The sequence below is a fragment of the Larus michahellis genome, chromosome 8 (assembly GCF_964199755.1).
Source record: "Larus michahellis chromosome 8, bLarMic1.1, whole genome shotgun sequence".
In the NCBI taxonomy this organism is placed as follows: Eukaryota; Metazoa; Chordata; class Aves; order Charadriiformes; family Laridae; genus Larus; species Larus michahellis.
In genome coordinates, this window is record NC_133903.1 from 45061773 (window position 1) to 45086350 (window position 24578).

General features: G+C 43.6%; 1 protein-coding gene across 19 annotated transcripts in view; it reads left to right on the top strand.

Moving 5' to 3' along the window:
• PTPRF (protein tyrosine phosphatase receptor type F) overlaps positions 1–24578 on the top strand; it is a 393802-nt gene that overhangs the window by 84362 nt on the left and 284862 nt on the right. For 17 of the 19 annotated variants that reach the window (XM_074596399.1, XM_074596398.1, XM_074596405.1 and 14 more), the window contains exon 2: positions 10425–10505. The exons of the other annotated variants lie outside the window; for them this stretch is intronic. The gene's annotated coding sequence lies outside the window, so the exon portion shown is untranslated. The remainder of the gene's footprint in view (positions 1–10424; positions 10506–24578) is intronic. 19 annotated transcript variants of the gene reach the window in all.

Sequence of the window (24578 nt, forward strand, 5' to 3'; positions counted from 1 at the left end):
AAATAGAGGCAGCTCTGAGACAGGATTTTGGCTTATTTTACTAAGCAAAAAATAGAGTGTTTGTGTTGTAAATAACTTTTTAAAGTGCTCTTTATTTTAATACTTTCTGTTATAGCAGATCACTCACTGGGGATTATAACTCATGATAATTCTGGTATGGGAGTGGGGAAAGCTGTTTCTTTGTTTAAAAATATGCTTGTCGATTTCGTGAGTATATCTATCCACGTTTAATATGCGTTTATAATAGATGCTCTGTACTGATGGATGTGTGATATAGTAAGCGTGTTCACTATTTTCACTTTGACACGTGTATTTTATTTTTAAGCTGCAGCTCACTTTTAGACAGTTGTCAGGGATTTGGATATTCCAGTCTGAATGATTATTGCAATTCCAGCTTTTGTTTGGGACAGCAGCGTTGCTGGTGCTGACAGGAAAACCGTTTGGATTCTTGCAGATTGATGCTGTTTTATTTCTAATTTTTTCTTACCCTTTTAAGGGAGATATGTTTTGTGGAGCAGTTAAGAAAGCTTGATTATACTTAGAATGAGGGTTTGCTGGTGGTGGTTGTTTGCCGGTTTGGATGTTGCTGCTAATTTTCCAGTGTTAATGCATTCTTATGGGTCTTTGGGCTTTGTGTCAAAAGCCTTGTAGAGAGACAGATAAACATCAGCTCTTGGGTGCAATGGAGGACACATTTCAGGCAACACTAATGTGAACTTGATCTAATAGTTCCTCTGAAATTTTCCTTCATGCTGTTTATTGCTTTTCTTAGATTTATGCTGTAGCAAGATGTTAACGCTAGCTACTGGAAGATTATTCTGTTGTGATAGGCTGATCAAATGAATTGCAATGGATTAAAAAGAAACAAACCTTTCCATTGTATATTTTTGCCTTAATTTTGTAACATTTGTTTCTCATAGCATAAAAGTCTTTTTTCCATTACGGTCAGAATTTACTGTCCTGTGGAGTAAGCCGTTGGACAACCGAAGGCAGAGAGCCTCAAATCCTCAAAGAGCAACACTAGTCCTGACTTCATGCTGTCTGTCATATCAGTGGCACTCTTGCAAGTTCATTTGGTAGTGTAGTTTGGACGTTTTATTATCTCCAGTTCACTTCTGTACCCGTGTGCTAGAGGTGTTCTGCTCTTCTGGTCTTGACAAGATACCGGTGTGGTCTTCTCGTTTTAGAAACCTTCAAAGTCATCTAGACTCCCTTGAAGTCAGTTCTGTATGAGAGTCTGCTCGATGCGGAGTTAAAATTCTGCAAAAGTGGAGGTGGGGAACCACTGAGCAGTGCTTGGAGAGTGCTCCTTTCTAGCTCATCCTGGACAAAACAGCAGTAACCACGTTCTGCTCCTTTTCTCTTTTCTGAGCTAGTTGAGTATCAGCACAGGTTTTTCTCGGACAATGGTGTTACCGTGACTTATACAATGTGGAGAGCTAGGATTTTGAGATCTTATGTAAAGAATGAAATATTCCTTCTGGTTTACCCTTGGGAGACTTCAAGGTTGGGCTGGCTGTTTAGGGAATGGATGCTTTGGATGAAACGGGAGTCATTGCTGAAGCATCCTATTCAGTGCTAAATTCTCTGCGTGCAAGGAAAGGCACAGTAGGCCATGTGTAGTAGTTAGTTTCTTCTTAAAAAGAATAACTCTAATCCTAATTCCTAATAATTAGCTGCTCTTAATTCCTAAAACATGTGTCTTTATCCCTTTGATTACTCGGTAGCTAATGGTAATTTGTATGCCTGTCATCCTTGTCTCCTCATTCCTTAAACCTCTGTTAAGTTCTTGGAGACTCCATTTGCATTATGCGTTTGTTTAAAAGCTCTTTGAGGGGGGAGAGCAGGTGCTATGTGGCAACCCGTATCAGAAAGGTTATTCCTACTTTTCCTCCTGATTATTTCAGCACTGTGATAAAGAGGGTAAGAGGATGAGTCTTTGATGGAGGGGGAAAGGAGACTTCTAGTAAAAATAAGTTAGTTCCAGGGAAATTGTTCATCTTGTTCCCAAGCCGGAGTCTTGTTTTGCTTTGTGTCCTGTCTTTTGAGAGAACAGCTGAGGAGAAGTGTAGAGTCATATAATAACTTAATAAAAGCTTCTACACAACTAGAAGGTGAATGTGGCCTACGTGTGCTTCACTGCTGAAAGTCCAGTCAGGTCTCTTTGGCAAAGTTTGACAGAGACTGTTCTTGTTTAGTCACCGAGAACATTGCTGCAGTGCTGTGTGTACAGGAATAACACAAGAGCAGTGAGAAAATACATTGATATTGCATCAGCTGCGCGACGAGCTTCAGCCACATCTTGTTTTATCAGGCTCATGCCTGTGTTGGCCTACCAGTCTGGCTGTGTTGGTACCGCTGGAATATAGAAAAGCCTTTAATCCAGTACATCTCTGAACAAGATGACGTCGCTGCTGCCCTTCGGTACTCGGCAAGAGCTGTGGGCTGCGTATCGACGTGCACCTCCTCAACCCCTGCAATGCAGATTTGCGATTGTTCCTGCTCCTTTGACAGTATTGGGAATGAGGGTGAGGTGTTCAGCTGTGCTCGGATGAAATGGTAGCATGTTAGTTGGATATATCTGAAAAAAAATTTAGGCCCCCCCCCCCCCAGCAGCGTAGACAAGATAACAGTCTTTGACTTCAGCTCTGTTTTTGCTGATCAATACATAAAGCACTGTAGGAGTTACCTTGTTATAGTAAAAATGTAGCAAATAAATCACAGGCAGGGTCCTTATGGGCATCAGAAGTCAAATTCCTCGTCAAACCTTGAGTTCCCCAAGGCAAAATATTGTGCCTACTGAGTATCCCAGTTGGGTGCAAGGACACAGTTAAACAGGCATCTTCGGTTTGCAGCTCTGGCTGCTGGTGAACTCACGTGAGAAGTTTTGATACGTTTGACCTTATAGGCATTTGGGGCATGAATTTTTCCCCTTGCCACAGGATTCTCAAAGAAGATAAAGCATATGAACAGTGTTCCTGGATTTCATACAGGTGGGAGTAGTAGAGGTGTCACTTCTCCATGGAGAGCCTTGGAACTTGTTCATCAAAATTATTCATGCTTGGTGCTGTAGGTAAGAGGGGATTGCTCAGAATTGGAGCGTCTTAAGAAATGTTTTGGCTTATGGTGAGACATATGTTCGCTTTGTGGCCAGAACTCGCATTTCCTTGTTTGACCTGTTCCTGAGAACCTACTGCCAAAATAACAGATAATCTTGTACAAAACACTACCAAGAAACTGAATATCTGCTTCATTCCTTTTTTTTTTCCAGAAGCAAGCTGTGGAAGATTAGGCAAAGAGATACGTGTTTATTTTAGTAGTCCTGCTTTGGCTAAAAAAGTCTTGGGTGTTGGTGGTCTTTCGGATGGTGCCGAGTGCTCATCGCCTTCCATCTCGAAGGGTTCTGCAACTGGAAATGTCACCAGCATGTCAGGACGCAGGTGCTCAGTGCATCTCTCTGGTTATACTGAGTCTTAATCACTTAAGCCAAGCACGAAATGTCAACTCCTCCAGCTCTAGAAATACTTGCGTGACTCAGTATGGTAAAGGGCCTTGCAAATATTTGCCCAGCGGTGCCAAAAGGACGGATATGTTGTTTCTGCTGCAGTGTTGTATGGTTTCTTAACTTCCCTAGTGTGTAGGGATGCTTCTTAGATGGCTTGGAAACTCCAAGCCTGTTAGTTGGTGTTCTTGCTGCAGTAATCAGGAGCAGGGTTTCTTCTCAGCCACATGCCTAGGATTTTTTGAGTGCAGCCCTTTTGAGCTCTTCTGAAGCACGTGCGATTCCTCTATACAATCGTGGCATGGTTCTCCACGGTCTAACTAGCCGTTCATTTGAATCATGCATTTTGTTGTCTTTTGTGTTTTGTAGACATTGAAGTCTGAAGTGATTGCTGAGCTGAGAGCTCCCTTGTGACCCAGAATTGCATTTTCCATAGTGATAAACTGGCACTTGAAATCATAAAAGATGGATTTTTATTTTTTTTTTTTAAATTGTTCTGTCTTTCTGCCCAGCTCTGTTTTACACTTTGGAGAAGCCATGATATTCTTTAGATATCCACAGATTTCTTGAATAAATTAATGTACGATTTGGAAAACAAACTCACTTTGTACTTTAGTATCAAAGCAAAAGATGCCTCAACACTAACTCTATCTGCATAGCTAAGACTAGTGTAGCTCAGACATGTGCAAATCAAATGTTTCTTCATCTCCGTAAATGGGTTTTCTCACTGATTTGCAGAATATCAGCTTGGTTCTTTATTATACAATATTACAATTTCTGCAAGCCAAATATTCACCAAAGGTAACATTAGACACTGAGCAAATAATTGTTTCCTGTCACACTGCATTAGTAACTGGGAAGAAAGTGTTTCCTAATTTGTATTTGTGCAGAACTAAATATAGCTCTAGTGAAGCTTAACTTCAGCTTTAGCCGTTCAAGTCCCTAAGAAATTCAGCACCATGTTTGTCAGTTACTGGGGAAATGACTGTAGACATTCCTGCGTGCTCCTTGCCCTCCCACTTGTGAGTTTTACAGTCTTAGGAACTTGAACATGAGGTTAACCAAACTCTCAGAAAATCCTGATAATCCTGGGTTATTGCTGCCTGCAGGGACTATTGCAGAGGGGTTTTTGCCTAGTAGGAGTTTTAGGATAGCAAACCCTGGCCGCAACTCCCCTGTTCCATATTTAGCAAGGACAAGGTTAAATTATCCTATAGTTAAGTTTTCCAGCAGAAACTGCTCTGATTTTTTCATCTTAAAACTGCTATTTATTACTTGTACTACTCTGTATCTGTTCTGTAGAGCTGATAGCATGATGCATAATATCTTAAAAAAACCTGTTAAGAAGTATTCAGATTGGATGGTACCAGTGAAATCATTCTGTACCTGGTAAGAAAAATCTGATGCTGTAGGAAGGTGTATTGAATAGATCGTGTCTCCTCCCTGGGAAGCGTACTTGGTATCAAGTCTGTCAGATGTGGGATAACAACCTTCATGCTGCACCTGCACTGAAAAGGCAGCACCCCTTCTGAAGACGATGGAAATACCAAATGCTGGGTTTTGGAGCTTGAGTCTTTTGAGTGATGTCTGTGAGGAGGATGCTTTGGGTTCATCTCTTCCAATGGAACTAGGTGAGAACCCTGACTCAAGGAGGCAGTCCCATATCTCTCTATTTGAATTCACCAAATTAAGCTTGTCCTCTGTAGCTGCCTCTGCTTGACAGCGAGCAGGATGGGCGTGTTTCAGAGGTCTGAGGGATCTTACATCCAGGATTTGTAGAGAGACCAAAACAGGACATAGTTATTCACCTGTGTCACTTCTTCAACCTTAAGTGTGCTGCCAACTCGTGCATTTTATCAGTGCTCTGCCCAACTTTCTGGTGTTATGGGTGATGGATATAATTAGGAGGAGGAGGAGGGAACATGTTTGCCATTGCTAGTGGGGAGGAGGAACCCTGTGTACCTGGCGTTGGCCGTCTGCTTACACCTGAACCTCTTACCCTCAGAGAGATCCTTTGAGGAAGTGGTCTAAAGAAATCCAAAGAAAATTGCTTAGGCTTGTAACAGCTTTCCTGCTGGCAGACGGAGATTTATTTATACTGTAGGATGTGACAGGCAATTCCTGGTACCTCAGCTCTGTCTGAAGTGTGAGCGATGGCTGGAAACGCGAGTGATTGCATTAGAAGCTTTCCTACCTCCAGTGGGGAGAGTGTTTGAGCTTGAACTCTCCCCTCGTTGAGATCTTTGAAGTTTGGATCTTTAAAACCATTCTCCACTCCAAAGACATACCAGTGCAGTCGTCATCCTTCCCATCTGAGACGGGCTGGACCAGGCTCCCTTCAGAGGCCATTAAAGTTGCTCGTTTCATCCTCCAGAGAGGTCGGCAGAGAAAGACATGAGTAAGTAATTATTCCCTGCCTCTCCTCCCCAGTAGCTGAGTGAGCTGTGGAAGTCGAAACATCATTAAATCCCCGAGCAGCGTGGAGGGGCTGCAAGCCTCCACAGCCAGGGAGCCTCGTGGCAGGCAGCGGAAGGGAGGGCTGAGTAACAGGTGGTATTTAGAAACTAATTAATATTTGTGAATAACAATGTTCTATTGGTAGGAAAACAAATCAGTCTGCCTGTGAATATTTATGATGATGACTTTCAACACTGCTTGGTTCGCGCAGTCCTTTTCCAGCTGCCGCATCTCCTCTGGTGTCACAACGTTTCACAATGGGGTGAAAACCTTTGCCGAGCCGAGCCGTGCTGCAGGGCGGCAGCCAGACCAGCAGCTCAGCGGAGTATACGCTTTTAGAACAATATTCTCACCAGTTCGGTATTAGTGGGCCACTAGGTCCCAAACTTTTAAAGTATTCTTTGCTGGTGGAGTAAGCCATGCAATTTAGCTTGAGATTTCATCCCATTAAGAGCCAAGCCATGCACAGAGATAATGCTATGTTTGAAGAGAAAGCAGGTGTTAAAGGTTGTTCTCCCTCTTAATGTTGTGTGCGACTGTTTTACAGTAGATCAAACTTGCCTAATGTAATCTTCATAATGCTTTCATTTAAAATGCTCCCTGTGGTTTGTGTTTGTGGAACTGAAAGAGCAGAATCTACTTTGTAGCATGGTGGGGCGGGGTGTTCGATTGAACATATGTTCACACTGTCATTTGGGAAAGATAATAGGTTTTTAACCTCTGTCAGTGTTAGACTGAGGTATTTATGGAGCTCTATTAAAGCTGTGCCTAGGCAGCTAACCTTGCGATGCAGGCTTCTCACAATTTGCCATTTTCCTGTGATAAGTTGCAGCTTTTCTTGGCCTCTTGCAGTGCCTCTTGCTGTGTCAGCCAGCATGGGAGCTTACCAAGAAACGAGGAATTCCTTGCCGTTGTCAACGCTGCATGAAATGCTCATGGCTACTTCAGTAAATACTATCGTGTAGATTGAAAAAGCAGCCTGGAAGAGTTTCAGAAAAATATGCTTCTGGGCTTGACACAGGGGAAACTGGCAGAACCGGTGGTGGTGGGGCCTGTGCCCCTGGTTGCGGAGGTGTCTGGGTGGAGCTGTGGGTGCTGCACTCTGTTCCAGGGTGCTGCAGGGGACGCGCAGCATGGGTGGCACTCGCTGTGTTCTCGGCAGCCTCTCCCCGGGCCTCGGGATTAACTTGGGAGAGGGGAGGAAAGCTGTGTGTAATTTAGTGTGCTAAAATCCCACTGGTATGGTCTCTCTTTAGTCACTTTAGGCTTCTAAGAACCTAAATTAGCATGATGGAGACTGCAGCGTGCTTCACGGAGAGGGTTATCTCCTGTGAACTGCCATTACCGCTTTCGTCATTGCTGATTACATTTTTTTGTTAATGTTTAATCCTCAACAGCAAACGCCTAATGTTTATATGCCCTCTCCCTGTATAAGCAGAACATCTGTTTTATAAAAGTTGGCTGTGGCATCCAAAACTGAATCAGTGTAAAATTTTAAATATACATGTCATGCAAACAGATGCGAAGAAATACAGAGTGTGCGCAGGTCCTGTCATGGCAGGGGTGTCCAGGGGTCTTCAATTGCATATTGAACAGTGCTTGATATGATTGAGAGTATTTTCTAACCTCATCTTTAAAATTCTTTGCTCTCTGTCTCAATATTTCCAGTGTAGAAAAGATTGATTGGGGTTTTTTTTGGTGGCGTGTTTCCCTTTCCTGTTCTGGCAGTAGTGCCCCTGTGGTGTAGCTGAGAGTAGTTGGTTTGAACTGCCCCTACTGTGCAAATGCAAAATCTACTTATGCTTTTGGGAGAGAGGAGTTTTTAGTGAAAACGTGCATGCGTACCATAGACAACTGCAACTATGGGTGTTAGAACTATAGGAAATTCCATAGGGTTTCCAAATAATATATTCAAAAGCAATGTATAAAAGCAATGTAACAATTAGCAGCACAGACTGATATGTTTAAGGGAGGATGTTAATTTAAATTGTTGGCTTACAGAAATTTCGAGCATTTTTTATGCATTTAATAAAGGGTTGCCATTTAAGTAGCTTAAGTATCCTGTGTATACAACATGTCCTGGGATTTAACAAACCACTTACCGCAGGATGGATTCCACTGAGATGTGATTACCGTTCTTGCAAGAGCAACTGGCTGATGAAGAGAGCAAGAGGAGCCAGTACCGAAATGGTCATCGTGTTAGTCATGGGGGAAGGGAGAAAACAGATTTGTATAACCTATCTTCTGTTCATTCAGTATGTTAGTCTTAGTCATGGGCATCAAGGTGGATGTGTGCCTGTAAAAGAAGGCTTTCCTCAAACCCCAGGGAGCCTGGCAGGAGGTCCCAGGGCGCTTCTCTAAAATTCTGACCCGAGGGATGGAGAGTGACAGTGTGGGACAGGTGAAGATGGGAGCTGGGGACCTGACATAGAGGGAGAGATGCTGGAGTAGAAAATTGGCATCCTGTGTGAGAGGGAAAAAAAAATCTCTTATGATGCATTGTGCACAAGGGAGCTTGCAGGGACAGAAGAAAGAGGGACGAACGTGGCCAAAGCTGTGAAAAGCACATTGAGGAGCTTTGTGCATAGATATTGGCAGGGTAGGACCTCCAGGTTTAAAAGAGGAACAGGCTCTGAATGACTGCAGCGAACGCTGCCGGTGTGTGCCAGAAGTAAATATAGTAGAGTAAGCACTGCTACAGAGTCACTGAAGTCAACGCTGCATAACATAAAATTGCATAATATATTTGTTTGTCAAGGTTATTAGAGCACAGTTTTAAATGGATCCGAGTCCTTGGAAAGGTGACTGTATTCTAGTTCCCTGGGCTGAGGTTTCCGATACATCCCAGTCTGATCCGGCGGCAGACGGCCAGCAGAAGGGGTGAGCTTGCCATTCCCCTCCTACCAGCTCCAGCGCTTGTCTGACCAGCTGCGAGCTGGTTCCACTCACTGCGCCAGGAGGTGGGGAGCTGCCTTCTCTCCCCTGAAAGAAAACAAAATGAAGGGATTTTTGTTGTCCCAGTCTGCTCAGGTTGCGAGGGGATGAGAGAGGGTCTCTAGGCGGTGCGTGGATGAGAGGGTAGGTGAGGTGGGGGTATCAGTAAGTTTGTGAGGCATGGGATGGGCAGGCTGTCCCAGCCCCGTGTCCCACCTCAGAGGTGGAGCGCACCGGCGGCATTCCTCCCCTCTCCCACCAGGGACGCGGTCGGTGCGTGATGCAGCAACCGTCAGAGACGCAGGTTTCAGGGCACTGCCACACTTTCTGAAAGTGTGCTGGAACTGTTTACGAAATGAGTACTTTGTAAATGATAAAGACTAAATAACGCATTCTACACATTTGCATAATTTTGAATCACTTATCCTTCTGAGGGCTGTAGTCATTTGGCTCACGTTAGAGAATGCTTAACGGTGTATTCAAGCTCAAGCCGTTGGTTGCCGAGCCGAGTTGACACTGAAGATAGGAGGTGTGTTTTTTGGGGAGACAGTGCATGTTCCCTTTAACGTCCCCGGCTCGGTGAAGCGGTGCCCTGAGGGCTCGGAGCAATGCGTGTGGGACACGGGGAGGCATGAAGGGTCGGGATGTCTTTCAGAAAGGGCTGGAGAACCTGGAGCAATGGAAGTGGGACGTATCTCCATGCTGATAGCGTGCAGGGTCATGACCTTTGGAGGCATTAGGAGAAAGACAGTTTTGCTCTGAGCTCTGGAGGATGGCGTGTGTTACCGATTGGAAATACTGGACAAACACGTCTTTGTGCAGTCACAAGGTGACAGTGAGCTGCAGGGAATGGCGATGGGCAGAGCAGGGTGAAGTGGGCTAACAGAGGAGGTGGGTAACCTCAAGGATGGGGAGCCTTCTGAGAGCAAACTCCAAGAACTTGCTTGGGTTGGGCGGTAAAATGAGCCCTGACAGGGAGGTGGTGTAATTCATTTTTTATCGTCAGGGAAATAAACTTCAGGGATAGGGAAAAGCTGTTTAAGCTGCTGGATCAATGTTGGCATGAAAACAAATGGATAAAAGCTGTTCAGGAATAAATGTTAGGCTGAAAATTAAAGTTTTTTTAACTCTTGGAGGAACTCGGTTCTGCAGTAGTTATCGGACACGGAGACTGAGGAAGAGTATTGTCAGTACGTTGGGGTCCGTTGCTGTGGTTGGGGCTCTTCAATGTGGTGCTCGTAATGGAGGGATTGAGGTAGTGATCTGTGAAGGAAACACCTTTCCTGGCTGCGTCCGTCTGTGGTGGTGGGTTGTCACAACAGTGTTGTGTCCAAGTAGGAAAGGGGAAGCTGTCACAGTTCTAAGAGTGTCCCGATGCGAATACGTGCTGGACCAAATCGCTTCTTCCCCGGGATGGAAAATTCACGTTGTTAACTGAAGTTTTAACCTTTGCTTTACATTTAGTCTGTGAATGTGTCTGCTGCTATAGTAATTTATGACACTTATTTTTATGTTTGTTTTTTTTTCCTAGGTATTTTTATGGCCTCTGTCACAGTGGTGTCTCAGTGTCTCCCAGGCATTTATGGATTTATTCTGAGAACGTTCCTGTGAGGTAGGGAAACGTTATCACCTTCGTTTTACGGACTGGGAACTGAGGCACAGGGAGATAAAGGTTGCAGGAGGAGTCTGTAGCATAGCCAGCAGTCAAACATTGATTGCGAGCAATTTCTTTATTGTTCTAATCCCTAAACCCAGCTACCTGTCTCTGGCTCTTTTCTGTCTTTTTTTCTTTTTTCTGCTGGTCTGAGTTTTAGTAGAAACACTCTGCAAGGGGCTGGGAGGACCCGTGGAAAATACGATTAGGGTTACTGGTGTCCTTTTTTTAACATTGTTACTTATGAGTTGAAATGCCGTGCTAAAAATATCAGCAGATCTGTTTATGTTAAATGATTAACGTGTTTAGACTTTCAACAGATAAGCTGTCATGCTTTTTTGAGTCAGTAACTCCTTTATCCTACCTGTCCAGGCTTGTGGCTGTTGAATTCTTACCCTGCCTAAGCTAATGCCATCGCAATCACCTAAAGCAATGCCAAGAATTTCATCATCCATGCAAAGATCTGATTCATGTCAAGACAGGTGTAAAGTTTCTCAAGCACATTTATGTGTAATTACTGTTTAACTTTATTTTTCAAAGGTCTTTCCAAGCTAGCTACAATGTTCAGCTTTGAGCTCCCAGATTCTCCCAGAAATTGGATTTCAGTGCCTGATTAGTGATGCTGATCCCTTTTGAAAGTATTGCAAAGTTCTTGACACATGTGTGCGCACTGAATTACAATTTACATCATAAAATTAAATATCATGAATAACAGCTTGAAAAATGTCTTTTTTTTCCCCCTTCAAGTAAGGAATTTTTAAGATAGGTCTCCCTTGAGCCCTTCTTTCCCTTCAAGTTGGTATTTAAAGTGTGACTTTTACTACTTAAGGAATTTTCTTAGAGCTACGGCAACATTACAAATTACAAGGACACCACAGGCTCTCACAATTAAACATTTTTATTGTATATTAAAATAAGCAACATTATTAAAATGATAACATTGCGAAGAAATACTTAATGCCATCTTTCTAATTTTGCAATCTCTGAAATACACACATTGGATTACATTTACGCTCTTTATTAATGTATATTACATGTCTTTGTGTCCCCAAGAATGAAGCCTTAATGACTCATGAACTGTCTCAAAGTGTACTAAATAAGATTAAAGAGCTGGCCAGTGACCTTAACAGTCAATTAGGCTATGCATTACTCAGCCCGGTATTTGTGGAGTGCAGAAGGGAAGCGAAAACTCATTAGCTAAGATGCTGATGCTTGAAACAAACAAGATTTCTCTAAAACTAGGAACTGGTCTTGGCGCTTAAGTGGAGATCGAAGCCCTTACGGTAGGTATGTCTTTGCGTATGTGTGTTTGAAAAGTACTGATGGCGTGGTCTGGGGAGTGAGAGAAGCCTGCTAGCGAAGCTGGCGGAGAGCAAGAGCTTTTGGGCTCAAAGCCCTTTGGAATAGACCCTGCCAGGCATGGATGGCGCTGGGTTGGGCCCTGGCAAATGGTGAGGAGATGGTGCTCAGGTGGTGGGATGTGCCAGCCGAGAGGTTACGCAAAGACAGCACAAATGGGGAGGGCTGGTTTCAGAAACCGTGTGTTTCACAGAAACAGCAGGGCAGGGAAGAACGTCTTGGCAGGGCTTACTGCACGCCCTCCCCTCAGAGGGGAGGCCAGGGTTGGCACGATTGCATTTGGATGCATGTGGGAGCATGGGCAGAAAGGCTCTGGGCCGCTGTGCCCACTGAAGAGCAGAGTGGGAAGGCTGCATCCCCCTCTCCCTCCTGTGGCTCAGGACAGGCGAGATGAGGGATGCTCAGAGGTACAGCCAGGTGAGACCCCCTGTTCCCCACCAGCTCCCCCTCCCCTTACAGACTCACCTGCCCCATGGAGTCGGCACGAAACAGGCTGGCACGGGCAGCAGGGCTGAGCGCATCCCCACCATGGGTTAACTTGGTGAGAGGCAGAGTCAAACCCAGACAGTATCTGCATTACGGGAGAGTGTCTGTCGTCTTCAGGATGACATTTCTTAACTAATCGTCTGCATGCAGTTTTATATTGTATTTGGAAGCATCTTAGAGCAGTCCCAGGTTAGAGACAGCCATTCCCCTGGGAGGATGCTGCTGCGTGGTGACGAAACTGAACCCAGAGCGGTGACAACGTTGCACGGGAGCTGACCCAGCAGCTTGGTCGTGGTGCTCCTCAGCAAAAGAGTGGGCCTTGAGGGCTTCTCAGTTTTATAGCCCTTCTTTTCTGGTATGTGCAGTTACTTATGCTTTTAGCTGACCCTGAGAAGCTCTTCTATCCTTCTTAACGTAAACTCAGGTTTTAAGAAATAAAAGATGACAGACTCGGTCCATACCAAATGTGGCTGAAAGTATGGTTTGAGTGGCATGCAACAACATCTTTTAAAGTAAATCAATTGTTTTGAACATAAATTGGGCACAGTCTCCCTGATCTAGGTCACAGTTTATCTGTAGGGTTTTCTTTTAAACTAATTTCCTTAATAAACTCCATTTGATTGGGAGGGGTGGAGGAACCTGGGGAAAAAAAAAAAAAGTGTACTTTTGCTGTTCAGATGAATGGGAAAGAAAGAAAAGGAAGCCTTTTCAATCATGTCAGGCTGAATCTAAAGCATCAAGGAATGACATTACAGGAGAACCCCTGAAGATAAACTGTAACCTAGATTAGCAGAATACAGATTAAGTTTTCAGGAGTTTGGAGACTGCAGTGCATCCTGAAGCAGTCTTTTGACATTAATTTAAACTAAAATTGTTACATGGTTGCTCTTTCAGGGATATACAAAAATACGTAAAGTTTCCATTTGAATGTTCCAGTCCTGAAGTTAATAAATTTATTAAACTGAAGACTGCTTGAAAAGATTGAAAAACCTAAACTCAGTATTTTCCATTTGAACTGGCTATTGCTGGGGAAATGCTGTATATCTATATGATTATGGTTTGGAGGATTTTTATACGTGCAACATTACCACTGAAAGCTGAAGACTGGAATCGCTGTTAAAACTGAGAATTCCGCATGATTATTTTTCTTCATTCTGACTTTACAGTATAAAGCAGTTGTCATCAGGTCACATGTCCCCTTCTAAATTCTTTAAATATCTTTATTTTTTAATTTATTTTCATTTTAGAAAATGTGTTGTGATACCATGTTCTAATTTAAGGGGTGTTTTCTGTAGTAAAGGTCATGTATTTCTACAAAGCGTTGTCGCAAAGCTCATGTGATTCAATGTGATTTGTTTGTGTGTTGATGCCACGTTGGCCGGAACATATTAATACTTAATGCAAAATGACGAGTTACCCGTTACTTTTCACTGTAACACGGTGAATGATATTTTCTGGCTGCATTTAAATGACAGCCTCAAAAGGGCATTGGCTGCATTGGTTGGCATAGCTCAGCATTCTTTATGTATGGCTATATATGTTTTTTTGGACTTAAGAGTCTTTATGGGTCTTTTTATCTTAGGAATGAGCAGAGTGCTTTAATATATTGGTGCCCAAAGGGCAAGACGGCTGGCCATTTACCTGGTTCCACACGGTGCGCGTTGGGGAATGTGTGTGGAGAGGGAAGGGTGGGGTTTAAAGCTCCAAATTCGGACTAGTGAAATTCGTCTCTGCTTTGAAGGTGTGTGCTTTAGCTGTCTACAGGGTTATACATTTTCAAAAGTGTATTTATGAAAAACAGTATCAGCAGAAGCTGGAGATGTTACAAGGTTTAACCGTATTTGTGAAATTGAACATGAGCTTTCGCCCTCTGGTCTTTTTCATTTCCTTTTCTATTATACAATCAGCATATTGGTAGGTGGCTTTTGTTTTGTCACTTTACCTATTTAATTAATTTGGCTCTCTGAGGGTTATGCAATAAAGGTAGAATCACCATAACTGGCAGCGTAACTCTGTCATCCCACGGAGTCAGCACTTGCTGGCGCAATGGGTTTCAGCAGCTGCCACGCCGTCTCTGTGTGTTTTCTAAACCCAAGACTAGTGCTGCGCTCATTAAAAATACATGCTACATAAGTTAATGTGCATAAGGAGTTTTGGTACTGAGATTGCCTTTGAGGATACTTTTAACTCTAATTAACTTGGTTTCGTTCTATCTGCTATCACCATAGGCTTGGCTGAAACCAGCCAGTATTGGTTAGGCTCCTGGTTTGAAGTAGAGCCTGGCGGGATGGTGGATTAAAAACCACAGGGTTGTTAGTGTGCAGAGGTTCCTGGTGCCTGTGCTGGCTGTGCCGGCTCCTGGGGCTGCCTTCTGCGGGAACAGCAGGGCTGTGCCGGGCACAAGCCCCGGCGGTGCCGTTCCCGAGGGCAGAGCAGATACCCATCCCGTCCCGTTCTCAGGCAAAACTCTGTGTTTCTGAAATCCTGAAATTCTGATTCCTGAAATAATGAGGTTTGCCAAGCTGTGATTGAACAGTTGTATGATACCGAACTCCCCTGACTAAAATAGAGTCTGAATTTTTCCACTAGCGAAATAAGGAGCAGCAGCAGAGAAGACTATACGCAATATTTCACTGGTCTGGCTTTTCTCTCTCTTCATACCTTCTTTCTATTCATCATTATTAGCTCAAGGATAATTTCCAAGGATTCTTCTAATTATGATTTGTTTTTCAGGGGAGGCAGGCAGACAGGGGTTACTGATGGTTGCGTTTCTGTCAAGAACAAATACAAGTATATGTGGGCTGGAAATACTGGGTGGGTTTTTTTGGCCTGGCAGTGTTGGAAATCAAGCTTTGTTATTATGTCCAGTAAAGCAGGCTTCACTGACAGCTGATTATAGTATTCTGTTAGAGGAGGTTTTCAGAGTATCACTCTGGAAGAAGATATTCGCAGATCCATATTCAACAGCAGACGGCTGTATTCCATGTAAGTGGAAGAATGTATGAATTTGGTGCATTTTCATCACAGCTAGCAAAAGAAAATGATTTTTTTCCCCTTCTTTTTGACTAGTACTAGGGTTTTAGTCTTGCAGAAGGATTTTCTAGGTAGAAACATCAGGTAAAATGGATTTTGGATTTAAACACTGTGGGGGAGGGGGAGAACCACCTCCCAGCAGTTTTTGAGTGCTCATCATTTCCTGAAAATCGGACCTTTTAAATTATTTCAGGTTGGGTACACTAGAAATTGAGACGTTGAAATCACTAACTGCTTTTGAGAATGACAGCCAGAACCTCCATTAACGTTGCATCCTTCTGCCTAGGGGATCACAGAACAGAGACTGATGTGTCTTTGAGGATGGAAATGGAGTAGTTTAAGAAGTTCCTGTGCTTTAGCTGGGGAGTGGTAACAATACGCAACTGTGTCTGGTTCGTTTTGCCGAAAAACAAAATAGAAATCACAGAGGATGATCTAAGGCTGTCTGTTTTGCTTTGCATAGAAGCAGACTAGCTATGCCCCTGTAATAAGTTGCCACGTCTCAGCTATGAGGATGGTAATTTCCAGTTGATGAAAGGTAAATTATAGCTAGAACAGGTGGGTGCATTAAAATCGTAATGTGCTTCAAGATACCTGTCTGTGTTCACAGAGGAGCGGGACTCGCTGTGCTGGTTTGAACCAGTGGTCAGTGTAATTCGGTACCCTACCCTTGGCGATGATCAGTGCCGGATAACTGAGGCAATGGTACAGGAAATCACGCATTTGATTATCAAATATTTTATCTGCTGGGGAAGTGTTGGCTTTTTTAATGTACCAAACCAAAACAGTCTGGTTTAGTCACTGAAAGAGCCCCTTCTAAAAAGCAGTTAAATTTTCTTTGCAGACAAGGAGTTTGTTGACATTTCTTAATGTTCTCGCTTCAGACATCTCAGCTGAAGGTTGGTCTAAGCCTTATACAGTCTTTAATCTGGCTTGGGTTTTTTTTTTTATTTTATTTAAATGTTTTTCTGCATCTCCTAAAAGCTAGAGTAATGGTACATGAACAGTCTGGGGTTTTTTTTGCTAACATTGTAGCTGAAAGATAAAATATTGAATGTGTTTCATGTAGTTATCGTATTGCTTGAGTGTGTCTTCACATTAATTAAAATTAATTTAAACAATGTGATAGGAGTATAGTGCAGAGCAGGAAAAGGATAGATCAGAAAAAGTAGATAAGATAGGTGTATTCAAATAGTCAGAGCCTGATGAAATTTGCCCTAGGGTACATAAGCAACTAGCCAAGCAACCTTTGAACCATTTACAATTATCTTTTAGAAATTGTGAAGAGCAAGAGAGGTCCTGGAGGACTGAAAAGGGCAAATGCGGTACCTGCCTTTGAAAAGGGGAGATCCAGGGAATTACTGGCTAGTTAGTCTAACTGCGATGCTTAGAGAATTGGAACAAAATTTTTAATCAGTTTCTGGGAATCTGGAGGATAACGAGATGCTAAAAGACTGGGGGAGCAGTACCTGTGATGTTACCTTGACTTCAGTAACTTTTGACATAACCCCTTGTGGCATTTCTGGGGAACAGGGAAATGTATGTATTTAATTGTACAGTAAACAAATAACTGTTTAAAGACTGTGTTTGAAGAGTAGTTACCTATAACTTGCTGTGAAAATCAGGGGAAGAAGGGGGGAGGTGGCATGAGGAATTGTGTGAATACACCCCTGTTTGTCTTGGGCTGAGCTTTATTTGCTTTTCTCTTTACTGATGTGGACAAGGGAATACTTACTAAATCTGCAAGTAAGCCTGAACAGAGCGGGGCTCAAGCGGTGTGAAGCATAGTTCAGAATTAAATGGCTACTGTAGATTGAAAAACGTTTGGAAATCTGCAGCATATAACTTAATGAGCTGAAATGAGGAAATACAAAACACTGAGGACGTGGCTAGGCTGCACAGCCACAGAAGAGCTCTTTGGGATGTGTGCTGGATCACCGCCTTTGCACAAGCTAACAGTTGCAGAGAGGACAACTTCCATCTGGAATGTATTAAGAGGACTGTAATTAAAGGTAACGGTTCTGTCGTGGTCAGTGCCGCTCAGGCCCTAGACGTGGAGCTGTGACCGGCTTCAAGGATGGTACATTAGGGAGCATGGTTGGCCAAGGGCATCCCTGGATGTGGCTGGGGTCTGGAGGACAGATGAGATGTGGAGGGTGTTGGAGCTGGGTCTGATCAGCCTGTGGATGAGGAGACTGAGTGAGCGGTTGCTGTCTCAACCAAGGGATGGACAAAAGGTCCTCCCAGTTTATGGCAAGCCTTGTAACTTGGATCCCACCGGTGATCACAAGTACGAAAAAGACATCAACAAGTCAGGAAAGGTGCCAAAAACTGGAGTGGATCAGGCAGAGGACTGCCTGGCTGGCTGGGGACTAGAGCAGGAGATGTGCAAGCAGGGGGAGGAAGGGTCTGACCACAGTCACCCACCCGCAACGGGCAGCTGGGGTGACAGCGGTGTCCAGCTCTTCTGCGGGAGCACACGGAAGGCAAAAGAAGCAAAGTTCAGAGGATGCAGCAAGGGAAGTTCCAATAGTTCAACTCGAGAGTGGAAGAGCACTGGAACAAGGGTCTAAAGAGGTTGTGGCACTTTCATCTTTGGAGGTACTTGAAAATCAGCTGGGCAAGGCTCTGGGTAACATGGTCTGGCTTCAAAGTTAGCGCTGCTTTGAGCAGGGTTTGGACCAGGGATCTGCAGGAGTTGCTTCCCACCTGCTTTACTCTGAGGTTCAATAAACTACTTCTGTCATCCTTGTCTTTAGAGGATGAAATTTGTGAACGGTAGGTCTCAGGTCAGTGGCGGTGCTCCTCCAGGAAATGCTAATCAACAGTTCAGAAGGGCCAGGTATTACTGAGATTGCTTCCCTTTGAGTAGTGTCTCTTAATAACATAAAAATGTTTGTTTTCTCAATCAGGATTCAAGAGGAAACACTGTAATCAACTGTTTAAATTTCTTCAATGCTTCAGCATTTTCTTTTGTTAGAAGCACCAGCGTGTTTTCTAGGATACAGGTGTTTAACTTCATAGCCTTTAAGAAACCTTTGCATCAAGCACATGGATTGGATTGGGTGCTCAAGGGAGATTGTTGCCTTGTAATAAACAATGTTCCTAATCAGAGATGCTGATTATTTCCCGTCACAGTAAGTAGAAAACATGTGATCAGTGACTTCAGCATCTATTTCTTCTTAGTGTTTTGCAAAAGTAATAGCTATAAGGTTGTAATAGTGATACGCAATCTCTTAACATGCCGTGGTTAAATATTAATATACATTGGCTGTGTTTAAAGATCAAGAATGGCTCTTAAGTAATGAAACGTTAACTCTCTCTTAAGCTCCATCAAATTTTGTAAGGTAACTTCTGGAAGGGGAGTGTGTTGCCTTTCCGAGTGGTTGTCTGTTGCGTGATCCTTAACAACAATTCAATGCAACTGTTTTTCTGGGTTAGAATATTGAGAAATCGACACTAACGTTTCTGTCGAGGTCTGTTTTAATCACTTAACATAGCCAGGCTGCTCGACAGGTAACCACATAAAGCATTCCCAAAGACTAATGGTCTGTCTTGCTCATCTGTCCCCATATCCTTAATCATGCTGATGAGGTTTTTTTGTTTTGGTTTGATTTTGACCAGTGCCATTAAGCTGACAAGGCTACCTTGTTCAGAGGTGCGGCGGTTGAGGGGTTATTTCCCATGATAGCTGTGACAATCTGTAGGGACACGTAATTACGGAGCTGCCCCATCCTGCCTGTTGGGACAGTCTCTCCTGGCACTTGCACAGTGGCATGGAGACGTTAGACCATATGTGTAATCTTGGTTAATTGTGTTAGATATATGTTCTCCTTGTTTAATGTTTGTTAAAGTCTTGTAAATGAAGTTGCTACAGTGTGAAATTTTATGGTGTCCAAGTCTGAAATGATCCCGCTTATCTTGTTGACTTTCCTCCAAGCTGTTTCTTGTGGTGGTTCTGCTTTGCCGGCCAGCACACAGGAGTGGTGAGCGGGGCTTTCTCCTGGGTTTTATTTGATAGTCATTAACTCCAGATGGCAAATACCATTTTATGCTGTTGTAAAAGGTATTTGGTTTGAACGAAGTTCTCTTTCACATGCAATGGGGATGAGGTTTTTTGGAAGTTTCGATTTATCTGTTTATCTCAGCAGCATGGATTATTGGTGTTGCTGGAGTTGGAGACCCTAACTGATGAGGTACACAAAGAAGAAGGGCTGATAAAACGCATGCTACAGATGTTATGACAAGAACGTCATATTTTTTGCTGGGTAGCAGAGTGACTGATTGGCTGTAGACATTCCTGACACTGCCTGACAGAAAGGGTTATTTTATCTGAAAACAGTGCAGTTACAGATGAGAGAGCTCCTGAAAAACATCACTCACTTTTACTAGCGACATCCATCACTTCTTAATTATGGGTGCTTTCAGGTGGAGAAACAAGTTCTTTCCATTGCTCCTCTGGAGCTTTTCTTGTCGCTACGGCATCAGCATAGGGTTAAAGTCGGTCCTTTATCCGGGGGCAGAGGGACCTGTGGATTAAATTAACACACATAGGTGTGTGTATGTGTTAGATGGGTATCACACTGTTACAGGAACGGCAATGGCCAGAGACTGTGGAGAATGAATAACTCTTTGTAGCTTAACCACCTACTTTGAAGCACAGAAGATCTGTTAAGCTTTTTCATTTGGAAGTCAGGAGTTTTCATTATCCTTTGAAAAGCTGAATCAGATCAGAGCAAGTCATGAGTCCAGTGAAGAGAGAAACCTGTGATACCTGTTCAGAAACAAGAGAGTGTCTCTGAATGTCAGTTTTCCAACACATGTACTAATTTTTGGTGGCAGGAGTGTGACTTCCCTGGATGGTCCAGGATCTCTCACCTCTCTGGATGTCCCTGGAGCTGCCGTGGCACCTTTTTCCCCTGCCTCCTGCTGTCTCCAAGCATGGGAGAAGGCAGGGTCTTCCCTTGCCTCCTGGCCGGTGGAGTGGCTCCTGGCAGAGCTGCCTGCTCGCCACAGGGGCTGAGCAAGAGCCACTGCCAGGACAGAAACTCAAGTGGAATTTTTCCAAAATGCTGAATTGGCCTAACTTTTTTTCCTGCTGATTTTGTTGGTCCTGGTACCATACTTCACACTTTTTCAGAAAGCCATAATTTTTTTTTTTTTTTTGGAAAGCCATATATGTTTTCAATGCAGTCCGTACCACTGCCTAGAGATCCGGTGCCAATTCCAAACCCTCTGCTGCTTCCTGGCATCAGAGCAGCCGTTGGCAGCTGTGTCCATTATACAGTGGCCTAATTGATGGGAAATCATCGTATCTGCGGGAGCCCTTTGCACGGCTGGGTATCTTAGACTCCGCTCTGCTTCAGCCCACCTTCTGTGTGGGGCTCAGATTTTCTGAGCTCTTAAGGAATTTATTTTCCATTGCAATACTAAATAATTCTCTTCTCGCAGTCTTACAGCAAGAGCAGGGTAGGAGATTTACTTTCTCTGTGTGTTACTGTTTACAGACAGATAAAAATAACAGTTGGTTGAAGTATTGTTTGTTTTTATGCATGGATGTACTGCGGGCTCCACCCATGAGTGTGCTTCTCTGCCTAAATTTCTTTGTATTTACTCTCTGCGGCCCGTCGATCAGACCACAGGTATGGAGATGCTGCGGATACCATGGCGATAGGGTCAGCAAAGGTGCCTGTGTGCGTGGTGTGGTCAGGCAGGAATAAATGAGCATTTTCGAAATTGTTGTTTAATTCCAACGACTCTGCAGATGGTGAAGTATTTACAGTTTCTGAAATGATCTGTGCTGCCCTGTGCTGCCTTTTTCCTTTGAAGAGTAGGTGCCTTGCAGCCCTTCCCTGGCTGCTGGTAATAGTGGTAATTAAACACACCTGGTAATGACAACAGACCTGATGCACCTTCTGCTGCTGGGGACACTGGTGTCCTGAGGTGGGGAGCGCCCATCGCTGCCTCATACGAGCCCTCAATCTCAATGCAGGCTCAAGGTTAAAAGCACAGTCCATAGATAAGGTGGGAGTGTATGACTCTGTTCCCCGAGTACATCCCTGCCTTCCTCCTGGGAAGTGGAAGGACGGCCAACGTTTTGTTGAACTGAGTTGGTATTTTATTATTTCACTTTTGTCCTTGATTTTGTATCACTAAAGCAGTGCCTATTCTTTGCAAGAAGACCCAAAGGTATCATCTGTTACTCCTGATGGAAAGAGGGAGTGCAAATGAGATGAAAGTAATTTAAAACAAAAAGTGTAGGCTTGGTGATGCTGCCGTCCCTAGACTTGCCAATGCTTCAGCAGCCAACACACCAAGCGCTAGTTGTGGATGAGTGTTGCCCATGGGTTGGAGCTTCAGAGTTCTGGGAAACAGCTTTGGACATCAAAGACCTTGAGTAAACCCCCCCAGAGTTATTGAAGTTCTAGAGAAAGAAGTGAATTGCACTGATAGCTAAGTTTATCTTTTCCTGAAAGTGTAAGTCACAGTTTAATTTACGGGGGGGGGGGGGGGGAATGCCCCCCAAACATGAAATATCCCATGTCCGCTTTTTTGAGATCTGAAAGACTGAAATGGATCATTATCCATCAACTCCCCAAAGACTAATTTGTGGGGAAGGTGGTGCCAGAGGAGAGGCTTTTGCAGGGGAAGTGTGGGAGAGCCCATCTGTCAATATTGTTCTTGCTGCTTTTCCAATGCTTTTCCAAATTGATAGTCTGGGAGTTGTCTCTGCTGCAGGTAAAGCCGGTTTCAGGCCCTTGTGTGCTGATATTTTACTGAAGTGAGACATGAACGCTCCAGGGGAAAATGGCACTGTGAGATAAAGGGCTCTGATACATGCATATAGCTTAAATGTCATCTTACCAAAAAAAAAAAAAAGAGATAAAGCAGATGTTAATTGCAAAACTGTACTTCATGTACATTTTTTCTTATTAAAGTTATTTCATCTAATTCAGCATATCTGAACATACATTCGACTGCTGTGTTTATCCGTGCTAAAAATGTTTCTTTGAAACAGTTTTGTGATTATGCGAATACATAATTTTAATAGAAGACAGAGTAGATTTTAGTAGTCTCTGATTAGAGAGTATATTTTCTTCCAAGATGAAGAGTCTGAAGTAACAGTCAATTTTTATCATTTGTTTTGAAGGACGGAATTGCAGGTACACATTTTCTTCAAGCATTAGGTAAGCGGTCTGACTGGAATAGCAGTTTTAATCTGTTTTAATGATGTTTTTCCAATATGAAAGGGGCCAAGAGATGCATAAGTCTAAAGGTCTACTGGTAATTGTTGAAGTGATGGGAGTTGTTTACAGAACATACAGTGACTGGATGGTTGCCTCTTGCTAAGAGCGTATACGCGACCTTTGTTCTTGGTTTAAAGTATAATTAAGGAATACATGCCTCTGTGTATTTAAAAACAATAAAACCATCCCATTTGCAGACTGTGAGGTATTTAGGGATGGCAGATACGGTTGAAGCATTTCAGCAAGTGCTGGTATTAACTGTTTTGTTGTTTAATGATGTTGTGATGCCTTTCTCCGATGCAGCCATAATGAGGTCAAATCAAATCTTTTATTAAGCGTTACTCATATGAGTGAGGTAATGGCTTGTTATCTTATCTATGTAGGTAAAACTCTCATCCTTTTTACGTGATTGCAAAGAAAAAACTAAGAAATCCTGGCCTGGCCTGCCTTTTGTCTACAGTGTATGCCAAGGCTTTTGCAGACTTGTTAGGGAGCTATTAAACGGGCTTTGCTTTTTGCCTCGCTCTGCTGGTAAGGCCATGTGCCTTCAACGTGTGTCCAGCTGTAGAAGCCTCAGAGAGAAAGAATTGCAGGCAACTCACTTCTGAAATCCTTCAAGACTGGCTCTTAATTCTTTGTATTGTTCCTTAATATTTCTGGGGCCATCAGGGTTAACGCTGGTCACTTTGCGACAGACCATCTTTCTTAATCTATTAGTTCGAAATGAAGAAGCCTTTTGCTCCTCCAGGGTTTGAAGCCCATTTATGGGCAGGAAATGGAGGAAATATGTGACGCATGACAGTGGCAGGTTCAAAAGGAGCAGCTGGGAGGTTTTGAAAGTGAAAATCTGTTGTGCTAAGTGCCATTCACAAAGCTGTGCTGTTAGTCCGGGAGCCGGAGGAGACAAAGTGCTTTCACTACACCCAGGGCAGCCGTGGAAAGTGCCAGCAGGGCGCTGGGGTCAGCAGGTTCCCGGTGCTCCTGGTGCTCCCCGTCCTGCCCGTCTCATCCTTCTGCGTGCCCAGCTTGCTCCTGAGCTCTGCATGGAGAGGGGTTTTGCCCTCGCTTGCACATCAGCGCTGTCTCCCTTCATCCCTCTTTACTCCTTAGCAGGAGCATTAAGAGTTGGGTGGGTGAGTTTGATGGACAACGGTACTCGCCACTGCTCGGGCACTGGGGTGGTCCAGGTGTGCCGGTGCTTAGGCAGGGTGGGCACACAGGAAAATTGTTAGTGGAACATCCCCATCCCCAGCCCTGGGCTCTCCAGCACTGTGCTGGCTCTGCAGCAGCTGAACCATGGCAACCTGCTGTCTAGTTGGGACAGGATTTCTTTGTCACAATTGAATTAACGTAAATATTTCTAATAATGTGTGTATGTGCATAAATACGTCTTTATTTAGCAGCTGCAGTGTTTGAACTGCAAACTGCGAAGAGAGTAATGTAACACTTTTTAAACAGAGGTGGCAAGGAAGGGAAATTTCCAAATTTAACCTCTTTTAGCTGAATTGTGAAACCTGATAAACAGCTGCCTTGGAGTACGGGAGGAAAAGGACATCACTAAATGGGGGAAAAAGACCTGAAAACAAATACTCTCTCTCAGTCCTCTTATAGCAGAGTATCAACTGGAAAGAAACCTAAGCTCTTTGTAAGAGGTTAAGCCATAAAATTATGAGGAGGGGTTATCCATACAACCGTACCCATCCATACAGCCACAGTTAGCTGACGACATGAGAAAAGGCCTCTGGTATGTAGATATCTGTTTTTTTTTCCTTGTGAGGAAGGAACTCAAGATCTGCTGTCAGCACTGTGCATCAACTGTGGTGCAAACCTCCCTTTCTAAGGGTTGGTGCTAAATATAAAATTGACAGCTTCAAGAGAATTGATTAAAGAGGAAATTTTTTTATTG